The 12,748-nt window shown below is 32.0% G+C and overlaps 1 long non-coding RNA gene across 1 annotated transcript; it reads right to left on the bottom strand.

The window, feature by feature from the left end:
• Positions 1 to 3,330: 3,330 nt before the first annotated feature.
• Positions 3,331 to 8,256, bottom strand: LOC123553364 (uncharacterized). Its single transcript, XR_006686715.2, has 3 exons — positions 7,571 to 8,256; positions 5,668 to 5,777; positions 3,331 to 4,775 (listed from the first exon to the last, which is right to left on the bottom strand). It is a non-coding gene; the product is annotated as an uncharacterized LOC123553364 (long non-coding RNA).
• Positions 8,257 to 12,748: the final 4,492 nt, after the last annotated feature.

A 12,748-nucleotide genomic window follows, 5' to 3' on the forward strand; every position in this document is an offset into this window, starting at 1 on the left:
AATGAGTAATAAAAATCTAATTTCTAATGAAGACAACGGGTTCCTAAAATAGAAACAATAGATCAATTAATTATTCATTTGACTAAACTTGCTGCTGCTTACAGAAAAAGTTATAAGTTTTGCGGAAGAGTAAATACAGGATTACAAATTACAGCAGGTATTTTTGGTTGCTCAGCTGCATTAGCACTTGTTCCAGCTATTCCTATATTTGTAGCAGTTGCTGGTGCCGTTCCAGTAGTAATTACAATATTTACTAATAGACTAAAAATTGGAGACAAAAAAGCTATTTTAAAATTACATCATCACAAAATAAAACAACTAACAACAAAAGCACGGATCGGAAAAATAGGTAAAGAAGATCTAAATAAAGTTATTCAGGATATTTTTACAATACTGTTAGAAATGCAGAAAGAAAAAAAATATTCAGCACCTCTTGAAACACATATGAAGGAATTTAATCTTAATGGATATAAAAGAAGATAAAGTATATTTTAATTTAAAAATCTTTAAGCGCGTTGGTAAAAATATTTTTTTCTTTAAGCATATTATATAGATGAGAAAAACTATATCAGTTGAAGGTAATATTGCCTCAGGAAAAAGTACATTTTTAAATGTTATTAAAGAATATATATCCCTATAGAAAATTTAAGTGGAAATCCCGACGGGATTCCGATAAGATTTCAGTGGGAATTTCAGCGGGAAAAATTTTCGGGATTCCCAGTGCCTTCCGGTGGGATTCTCAGCGGGAAACACTGGTTTTCCCGGCGGGATCCCACTTGATTTCTCATTGGGAATCCCGGATTTCAAGTGGGATTCCATCGGGAATTCATATGGGAATTCCGGTGGGATATACCGGGATCCCGAAAATTTTTCCCACAGAGATCCCGGTAAGGTTCCACTGAAATTCCGCTGGGATCCCATTTGATCTCAGTGGGATCCCAGTATATATAGATTGTGGGAATAACCTGGATTCCAGGCTCCGATTTCACAAAAAAAATCTTAAGTAATTGCTTAGCTAAGTTTGTTATTTCAAATGCTTGTTTTTGCCCTTTAAGCATCTTCAGTGTTGACTTTTTCATCTATATCAGATCCGTACATGATTATTTCACAGATCAAAGCAAAACAATTCATTCTGAATATTACAGAAATGAAGTATAAAAGTAAGAAATATACTTAAGCAAATACTTAAGTTCTTGATATCGTGCATAAATAGATATATCATATTTGCGAGACTGAAATAAGTACTGCAGGTAAATACTACTAACCATAGTTTAATGTAGCTATAAATACATTGGTATAGAAAAAATCAGCATTCAATAACAACAGCTTAAGCAATAGCATACTTATAAAATAACAAACTTAGCTAAGCAATTACTTAAGATTTTTCGAATTACAGCAGGATCCTAACAAAACTAACGCAACAAAAAGTCTGATGAAATCAGCTTCCGGTATTACACAGAGAAATAAATATCTTAAACTTGAAAGTTTGCAAATTAACACGTTTTATATTTTCTTTCAAATGAAGTTGAAAATTAGTTTATTGTAACATTTCCCCTTTGCTCCAACAATGATTACTAATCAAAATGATACCTACTTTATTGGACAGAAAAACGAGTTTAACCTCATGCTAGATCTGTATTAAAGACGACGTGAAAAAAAATCAAATCTCTCCGAAATAGCAATCATTCTACTGAAACAAGCACACATATCGACTGCAGAAACGAATGCGATGTTAGTTTTAGCTATTGCACCAATAATATTTCCATATAATCTTGATTTACTTTTTGACAGGGAAGTCGTAAGACGAAAAATTCACGATCATTTCACAAATTTTAATTTAATCTTTGCAGGTTAATAATATTAACAATGTTTTACCCTATAAAATGTAAATAATATGTTGACAATATTTGTGCTTACATAGTCTTACCGGTACACTATTTCTAATTAAAATAAGTACTCACACAGTAAGTCTGCAACAACAGAAGTTGCATTACAGCTCAAAATAAATACAGAATAAAACGTTTATCTTTCAAAGAGTTTGCTCCCTTTAATTGGTTTCTTCTTAATTCAAAATTATAAAAAGATATTAAAATTGAACCCTTTTATTTGAGTTTGCTCCCTTTAACAAATACAAGCATGTATGTTGTGGCAGATCCTTAACATTAGCATGAATAAATCAAAACCTGTGAATCATAAGACTTGAAATGACGCACATTGTTTTAAGATATCATTATAACAACTGTAATGTCAACGATACGTTACACGACTAAGACCTGCAGAGTAAAATATGAAGGTGTTTGTGGCAACGTTAAATGTTGCAACGCCGCTAAATGTCGCAACCACCGTTAAATGTCGCAAGGTTGACGTTAAATGTGGCAACCACCTCTAAATGTCGCAAAATCGTCTGCCGCTAAATGTCGCACCTTTAACGTTGAATGTCGCAAAAATTTGCCCACCGTTATATGTCGCAACACCAACGCTAAATGTCGCACAGCAAAATAAGGTAAGTTAAACAGTCTTTACAACTTAGAGATAAGACTGGGTAATGCATACTTGATTTGGGAAGGGCTGAATTGACCTTTCACACTAATCTGCACGTTTGCTTTTCAGTGGTTTTGCACCATACATACGTTATATATTTAATATCTATAGGTTTGAACACTAACGTGGTACTCGCCACAGTACTAGATTTACTTCAGATCTGAACTATGTAATTCTATGGAGTCCTGTTTAGCTGACGAGACATTATTAAGCTCGCTCGCGCTCCGTATTGTCGCGCGTTGTATCGCATGTATTTAGTCGACCTGAATTTCGTTCCACAACAAGCCGGGTGCCAGACTTGTTGATTGAGGATGGGGTGTGTGTGTGTGTGGGGGGGGGGGGGGGGGGGGGGGGGGGGCGGGGTGGGGGGCACAAGTTTAAAACTTGTGTGTGTGTAGGGGGGGGGGGCACAAGTTTAAAACTAAAGCGTCACCGGCGACGTGCGGTAGGTACGGGGTTCCTCTGTCCGTATCTGTGGGAACGTTTTTTATATACAGGTGTGAAAGGTAAATTCAGGCCTTCCCAAATCAAGCATGCATTACCCAGTCTTATCTTTAAGTTGTAAAGACTGTTTAACTTACCTTATTTTGCTGTGCGACATTTAGCGTTGGTGTTGCGACATATAACGGTGGGCAAATTTTTGCGACATTTAACGTTAAAGGTGCGACATTTAGCGGAAGACGATTTTGCGACATTTAGCGGTGGTTGCGACATTTAACGTCACCCTTGCGACATTTAACGGTGGTTGCGACATTTAGCGGCGTTGCGACATTTAACGTTGCCTTTTATCAATACTACCCTATCCGCGGCTGATAATTTTTTCCAGTATCTTGTGTATGTATATAAATTATAACTTATTTGCAAAATAAATGAAAAGCCTGCACATGCATAAAACTAGAAATTTTGATAGGGATAACCTGTCATTTGAGCAAGGTGAACCACACAGTTAATGAAAAATATTTACATACTATTTACTGACTGATCGGCCATGTGGTAAAGCGTTATGCCTACCCGACCGTGTAGAATTTCTTAGTTCTTTAGTTCCTGGTTTGAATCCCCTTATAATTTTCTTTTATCTATTAAATTAAGATAAAAGCGAATGTTTCAATTCACATTTTTCACTTTTATCTGTTAATATTTAGTGTTTGTTGATATATACGCTTTGATGCCCAAACAGCTACATGCTTACTCAAAATAATAATAACGTATTTATTATAAAGGGTAAAAGTATGCAATTTAGAAGAAATTCAATAGGTTTACAGAGAAATGTATAATAAGAAATAAAAAAAACACCTGGACTCCAGATTTTGGGCTAAGAATGATCCTTCTTGAAAGTTTGTCACATTATAAGTATTAGAACATTATCTTTTGTTTTTAAACTATTTTAAAAATGCTTAATCAACAAAAAATATGTCCGACTGAAAAATCGAACACGGGTTTCCTCGCAAGTAAAAGCTTTCCTACTATTTTGACCAATATATAGTCTTACTTAACAACCGCTTATACAAAGCTTTATAACTGAGACAGTTTACACCTGATACCCGTTACAAATGCTTTCTAATTTTAAAATGGAAAACATAGTTAAAGTAACTAATTCTTAAGTGTTACCATACATATAATCTGTAAGTAGCTAAGTTTAAAAGCTTCGTAAGAAACATAGCTATACATTTCTGATATCTAATCTTTGTCGAACAATCCAATAAAAACAAATAAATAGTTTTTATTTAAATAGGAATTTTAAATAAGATCAAAAAGGTAAGCTATACGAGTAAACATATGGGCTGAGTCAAGGTTGCATCGCTTGTCCAACCGATGTATCTCAATTCCATTATATTCCATCAAAATAGATATCAATAACAAATACAAATGTGCTTATATCAGAATCAATCAAACGTCGTATCTTCTCTTTATCAAAATAAGTTATTCCAAGTACAAAATGTAGTAACTTTCTCTTAAATATTTATATATTCCCGTTGTTTTCAATGCTACTTCGATAAGATACAATATAAAAAGAAAAAAAAAACATGAAAAAGATAAGTGCATAAATCATGAAGGTATATGCCTTGGTAAGCTAGTTAAACCACTAGAAGACTGGGAAATTCAGTTTCTAATACAATGATCACATCTTTGTTGTAGTTATACGTTTCAGGAAGAGTAAACTTCCAAAGTTTCCATTGTTCCTTTCACAAATGTCTAAATCTATTCTTTCTTCTGATCCTTGTTCAATATTTGACCTGCAAATAAAGATAAAGGTTTTGCTTGAAAACAAAACACAAACAGTTTTGCTTACATCTTTAAGAAAAATGCAGCTAATTAAATGAACTTTCTGCAGTGTTCTATCCTATCGAGTTCTCCACATTTGGTTCATGAATTAAAATGTCAGTAACTAGATGATAATAGATTAGTACATGTACAGGAGAAAACAATGCCTGGGACAGATAAATAGACAACGTTACATCTATAAAAGAAAATATAGACAAACTGAACTGGTATATCATTAGCTAAAAAAATATTTTAACATCGTAATATACATGTAACTATGGTTGTTCACATAAAGGTATAAAGGTTTGTTTTTTTAATGGTCTGGACCAAGTTTAGACTGTGTTCAGACCCTGTGTTTTATTCACATGGCATAACTCCTGAAGCTATTCAAATTTTGTATAATAATGTCCATTGTCTACTCGAAATACTAGATAATCAGAGAAGAAGTCAGAATATATAACACAATAAGTTTTTCTAGTCGGTATAGCCAAACGAGACTAAGATGTAAAGTAAATAAATAATAAGTTTCCGAAAGTAAATAATTGATTCTGGTATTCATATGATCATCTCCTAAATAATGTATTACTTATTTTGAATAAACAGAATATCATGGCATAAGGTATGCAAATCCAGTAATAGGCAAAATCAATGCCATAATATGTTGAAAATTCGTACAAAAGTATCTTATGCATTTTTATCAAATTCAATTTTATCTGAACAGTAGATGTATTACTTTCAACTGGATGGTTGTTGTCAAAGGCTAGTTTGTTCTGCTTTTTTCTAAAGATGAAATTTAGAATAGTTTTTTCTAACCCCTTCGAAAATCAACATGACTCTCGATGCAAAATACAGTTATATACGCACCTGGGATGTTATGCATGTATATTAGTTCTTCTCTTGATCATGTATATCTTATTCATGTGTAATTGTTCGTCTCTGATATTTTTTTTTCTTCGATTAGCGCCTTTTGTCACCTACAATGAGTTTTATAATCATTACTTTACAAAATATTTGATCTAATAAATAACTATTCGAAACATTGTAAACAACATTTAGAATGCACTATATCCTACAATATGTACTACAATCATGACAAGTAATCATTACATATTACTCATCAACAAAGTATATTTGGCTTAAAATAATATTGTAAAAGTAGCGAAAAAACACACCAAACAACAACAACAAAATCAGAACATCTTTTATTTAAGAATTTGTACAATGTAGCCTGCAATTTAATAGATTTTAACTTGTTGTTCTTTATTAATTTACAATGACTTTTTCGCAAGACCTCCAGCAATTTTATTTGCGATCTTAAATACTTTTTGATATAACGTCGTAAATTCGAAATAATATTTTGAAATTATTAAGTATCATAATTATCATAAAAACGAAATATCATGACCCGCCCGCTTAGCTCAATAGGGAATTCGTGCTTGTGAGTTCGGGCCCTCGACGAGGCGTATGTTTTCTGTGACAATTTAATAAAAGGACATTGTATCTGAAACCATTCGTCCTCCACCTCTGATTCAAGTGGGGAAGTTGGCAGTTTTGTTTAAAGGAGTAAAAACAAAATATTATCTGGTTTAAACCAGAAGTATTTTGTTAACTTGAAAAAAGATTCTTTTCCAAGGCACGAACATTTAAATTGCTTTTCACGGAATAATATTCATATCTATTTTCGATATTTATTTTTACAATTGGTAAAAGGCTTTTATTACGTCGTAAAAGCGAAACCATCACGACAGAATATAATCGAAATAACAGTTATTTATACGCAGTAAAAAAAGAACTTAGAACATAAAACAGAAAAATTACTTAGAACAGAAATGTCGAGGCCCGATATTTCAGTGCGAGCAGTGAACCAAACGTTCAACATTTTAATTTGTTTATAGTTCTGTGCAATTATTATATAGAATTTCAAATAAGAAATACAATATTGATAGCAATAAAGAATCATTCCAATATCAAATTATCTGACAATGATAACTGCAACACATGCACCATTTACCATTTTAAAAATTCTACATTATTCGAAAGTAAAAATAAGAAATCTAATGTTAAGAGTTTCAGATATTAAGTGAACAAATTATGAGTACAAAGTTCTGTTCAAATAAAAGTCATCAATGACGCGGTTGAACTTTTCTACATTTAACATGTATACTAGAAATTTAAAAACAATCTTTTTCCAAACGCAGTTTGAAGAAAATCTAGGGAGACGAGATAGTGAAATAATTTCGACATAGCCTTTCTATGCTGAAGTAAATAAAATTTCGGGTTCAACTTGACAATTACAGTTTTATTAAGAATTTGTTTTTGAAGATAAATGCAAATTGAATTGTTGATGTACGATTTCAATAAATCGCAGTTCTATCCTTATGTTTGATTGTTTCTTTTGGATTTAACGCTTTGTTTTCAATAGCATTTCAGTCATGTAACAGCGGGCAGTTAAACTAACCAGCGTTCCTGGATTTTGTACCAGTACAAACCCGTTCTCCGCAAGTAACTGCCAACTTCCCTACTTGAATCAGAGGTGGAGGACTAATGATTTCAGACACAATGCCGTTCATCAAATAGTCACGGAGAACATACGCCCCGTCAGAGGATCGAACTCAAGACCCCGAGATCCGTAGACCAACGCTCTATACCTACGGAGCTAATTAAGCTCACCGTCAGATAATTCACAATTACGGTATTCTCACATGATATTCAAATAAATACAAATATATCGTAAAAAACATGAAATGATATATAAATATTCACTTACAGTCATCAGCTTTTCCAGTATTGTTCTTTTGTTCTTTTAATCAATCCCATTCAATTTTAGACATCGCAAATAATTATTTTCCCGCCGATCACAACATCATTGTTTAGTAACTTCTCAATAAGATAAAGTGTATCACGAATATATTATCCGACTATATTATCAAAAACGTTCTCATCACACTGACACCTGTTCTTAATATTATAAATGTCTTACACATTCATAGAAATATTTAAACAACGAGTGTTAGCGTTCCTAGAGCTACATGTATACCGTAACTAATGCAATGTCTAGATACCGGACCAGGCAGTCGGTAAATTACAGGAAATGCAGTCAAATACACAGAAATTTAGTACACTCAGTTTACTTCATATCATTACACTGCATATAATTCTACGATGTACCAGCTTAGTGAACGTTCAAGATATTTCAACTGCAACTAAGACGGAGTCAAAAATGTAGCACGTTTTTAGCAATCATACTATAAACTGCTTGCACAACGTTTAATGTTAACATTGTTTTTTTAATGTTATTTCTTGTTAAAGTTCTACTTTTTCGCTTTTACTTGTTCTCAGTACCTCCTCTCTTAACTCTTATATTATCTAAGGCGTGCATAATTATACAGCATTTGTATTATTATCTCCTGTGAAGAAAACATCGGGTCTGAATACAGACTAAACGACCCCATCCTTTTTTCTACTGCATATGATTAAAGCAAATGTTATAAATGAGAGAGCACAAAATTGATTAAAACAGTTTTGAAATAACATAGAAGTTGCTGTATCATACTTGTATGTGTAGAAAATCAAGTATATTAGTCACAATACTGATAATAGTGTTTTTTTTATAATTTCAGTTTTATTTGAAAAGCCAGTCTGTTCTAAAGATTTTCTCAGATTGTAAGATTATCATATTGAAAATAAGATAAAGATTCACCGTATTTGAAAAATAGAATAAAATATAACTGAAAAATAATTATATCTATGTCTATGAGCCAGTCTAGAAGCGTCTGCTCGTGGATTTCTAGTAATTAGCAAGTGCATCCAATAATGAACCAAAAGTGTCTGTTTTAATTAGAAAATATTATTTAGATTTAATAACAATTATGACTGATCTTTTTTTCCATTTAGGTTCAATACATACGCACAATGACGTTGAGGGATGACTCGTTAACTATCGGCTTGAAATATTTAATGTATTGCGTATGAAAAACATGTTAGTTAAATAGATAGTTGGAAAAGATTATTTGTTTCGATGACACTACTTTTTGTAAGCTGTCAGTATTATATAGATACGCTTACATTTAATGCATGCATTAGATTTTTTTTCTTTTTGTTGAAATATTTACTGTTATGAAATCAAGTATTTCAAAATTTATAGTTCTATGACTTTGATAACTAAATGCGTTGTATATAACTGGACATTTCTTCCTTATTCAGCGATACCATATTGGGAATTAAAATTTTCTTTCAGTGCAGGGTAGTTCTACCAAAGTGGTTCTAATGTTCCTATAAATGTATCTACGGATGACCGGTGGACAGTGCTAATTGCCAAGTGCTAGAAACCAAATATAAATGCCAAATACCTTTGTGCAAAATGATTTTCAAACGAAATGACAAATATTACAATGGAAGACTGGTGCACTATGCTAATTGCCAAATGATAAATAGCAAATTGCTTATACTAAATGCTAATTATGTCATGCAAACATACCACGTACTTGAATTTTAATGCAACATATCAAATGCTATATGCCTATGGGTGGCCGATGCGCCATGCTAATTGTCAAATTCTAAATGGCAAATCGTTAATGCACAATGCTATTCATCAAATGTTTATCTATATTGACTGCTAAATGGTAATTGTCAATACTAAATGCTTATTGTTAAAACAATTAATGCCAAATATTCATTACTAAGTGTTAATTGAAATTCGCTCTGTTAAATATTTTAGTAAACATTTTACAGCAAATACATACGTTTCCGTGTTCTTATATATGGTGCAATATGCCTGCAGAAATTAATAAAAGCTTAACACTTTTAGAACAATATTGTAAGAAGTGGAGTTTAGATGTAAATATAGATAAAACCAAAGTTGTTGTTTTTAGAAAAAGAGGCGGGTTGAAGCAAAATGAACAATTTGTATAAAATTATGATGGTAAATATCTTGAAGTTGTAAATGATTTTAATTACCTTGGAACTGTTTTTAATTATACTGGAAGTTTTACCTTAAATCAAGAACAACTTATTGGAAAGGCGACAAAAGCTCTCAATGTGTTATTTAATTGCAGTAGATATCAACTTAAGCCAAAAATCTTATGTCAACTTTTTGATTCATTTGTTGGATCAATATTAAGATATGCTGCTGAAATATGGGGTAATCGTAAGTCAAAAGAAATAGAAAGAGTCCATCTCAAATTTTGTAAAAAGATACTTAATGTTAAACAAAATACATGTAATACTGCTGTATACGGGGAACTCGCACGTTACCCTTTGTATATATCAAGATATGTAAAAATCGTTAAATACTGGTTTAAATTGTTAGCGACTGATAATGTTATTTTAAAAGAAGTTTATAACATTGCATTTGCTGATTGTAGTCTTGGAAAGAAATATTGGCTGTCAAATATTAAAAATTTACTTTGTAACTACGGTTTTACTTATGTGTGGGAATATCCCGAATCTGTAAATGATAAAGTTTTTGTACCTTTATTTAGGAAAAGAGTTATAGACTGTTTTATACAGAACTGGCATAATGATAAAGAGAACAGTGCTGTATTAAATTTATACAACCATGTAAAAGATTCATTTATATACGATAGTTACCTTGATATACTGCCAAGTAATCTTAGAATATATCTTACTGAAATTAGAGTATCATTTCATTCGCTACATGTTCAAACTGGCAGATATGGTGTAAATAGAACTGTTAGAGGTGAACGATACTGTACATACTGTAATCTCCATGACGTTGAGGACGAGTATCATTTTATTTTAATATGTCCATGTTAAACTGATATAAGAAAAAAATATATAAAACGATGTTATTACATAAGACCCAGTATGTATAAGTTTATTGAGATGTTAAAGACAGAAAATAGAAATATGTTAATTAATCTATGTCTATATCTTAGAACTGCATTGTCACATAGATTATCTTTATCAACAATTATTACAGAATAATTCATCCTCTGTATCTGTTAAATGTGAATATCCTGTATAACTTCGATCATTGTGATTTTATTTATTCATGTTTTATTATGTTCAATGTATATTTGACGATGTACACATGTACAAGTCTGAATAAATTATCTGTTCTTTTCTGTTCTGTTATTGCTCCAACTAAGACTGGTATAACATTTTTATTTTTCAAATCAGTAAAAGTTATTTTCATTAGTTCAAAATTATAAGTAATCAATAAAGTTTATTAATTTTCATTAATTTGAGAATTTAGTCTTTGGTCTTTAGCATTAAAAATATTTGTTTAGCATTTGGCAATTAGCATGGTGCAAGGGTCTTCAACTAAATGCACAGGAACAATTCCTTGATCGCCTGAAGCCCTCGTGATAGAAGTTCGTCAAGAATATAAAATGATTTATATGGAAGGCCGGTGCGCTATGCTAAATGTCCAAATTGAATGCTAATGACAAACAGAAAGCTCAAAATGCTTTTTGTTAAATGTTTATTATCAAATATTGACTGAAATTATCAAATGATATATGCTAATCGTGAATTGCGAAGTTTTAACCAATAAATGCCAAATGATGTTTGCTAAGTGCTCCTTTCAGTTAAAGGGCTAATGAGTTTAACCTCAAATATTCATTGGCCCTTGTTACATAATTTTGTTCCTTTTAAAAACCTATTTTCTAGACATTTCAGAGTAAACAAATTCAGTCCTACGTTCTTATTATTTCAAATCAGACTGATAGAACATTATATGTTTCACATAACTCAAAGGATTGTTTATCAGTTTAAAGATACAGATTATTAACTCAAAAAGAATTTGACCATTAGCACATATCACTTAGCGACTTGATGTATTAAGCATTGAGCATTTGGCATTTGGCATTCAATATAATTATGGAACGTAACATTTGGTATGTAGCATTAAGCATTAAGTTTTTGGCATTTAGCGTAAAGTAATTGGCATAAAAAAACTTTTGCACTTGCCACTTGGCAACTGGCATGAAGCACAGGCCTTCCATAAAAAAAGGATGGGGAGGGTGTATGAGCAGGGGTGGCTGGGGGTGGATGCTTAACTTGAAGATAATAAATCGTAAGTTATGAAGAAGAAACTGCTATGATTATTGTGCCCTATATAGTTAACACTAGAAGCTACTAAGGCCAATAACTCAAGTGTTGCTTCTGAAATCTGACTGAAAGTTGATGGGCGGCATTTCCCTTTAGTAATGAATATTTATAAGAAGTTTTAAATATCATGCTGAACCTCATTAACACGAGGAGTAATGTATCGAACGTCATGCGGCAATTTGACATCACATTTGACGTCATAATGATCTCTTACCGGTCCCCGCGTCGACCATTGTTTATCGCTGAATATACTGAGCTTGATTTTTTTCATTGTTTAACTTTCAAATCGGGCCATGTTAGAATATTTTATTAAAGCAACGTTAATCAAACGTCACTTTTTACTGACGGATAGATTTAATAAATCGTTTAGTAAAAAAAATAACTGGATGGTAAAAGTACTTATTCTTTAAGTTTTCTATCAATCGTTAGTTTAAAAAAATCGAGCCGTTTTTTCCGTTAATAAAACGAATGTGCAGTTTTTAGAATGAAACTGAGAATGTCATTTTTCTTTTATTTGTCCTTCATTTTGAAAATGAAAGTGACAAATACTGTCTACCGCCGTAGACCTTTAAATAATTCATATCATATTGCTGTAAGTTAAAATTGTACCAATGAGAGAAAAGAAACCATTTTTTTTTTATTTCTTTTTAACGTGGCGCCAAAGACACGCGTACATGACAATATTTGCGACGTCGCAGCTAGAATGCTTCACTTAAAACCAAGAAAACAGTTTACACTCATGCCGGGGTAACTTTACAGTAATATGATAACAAAATCATACGCAGGTTGTTTAAAATACAATGTGCTATTCCCCCTTATTAGCTCCGAATTGAACCTATCAGAAATAATATAAGAGGATGATAAATTGTTG

The sequence above is a fragment of the Mercenaria mercenaria genome, chromosome 4 (genome assembly GCF_021730395.1).
Source record: "Mercenaria mercenaria strain notata chromosome 4, MADL_Memer_1, whole genome shotgun sequence".
Lineage (NCBI taxonomy): Eukaryota > Metazoa > Mollusca > Bivalvia > Venerida > Veneridae > Mercenaria > Mercenaria mercenaria.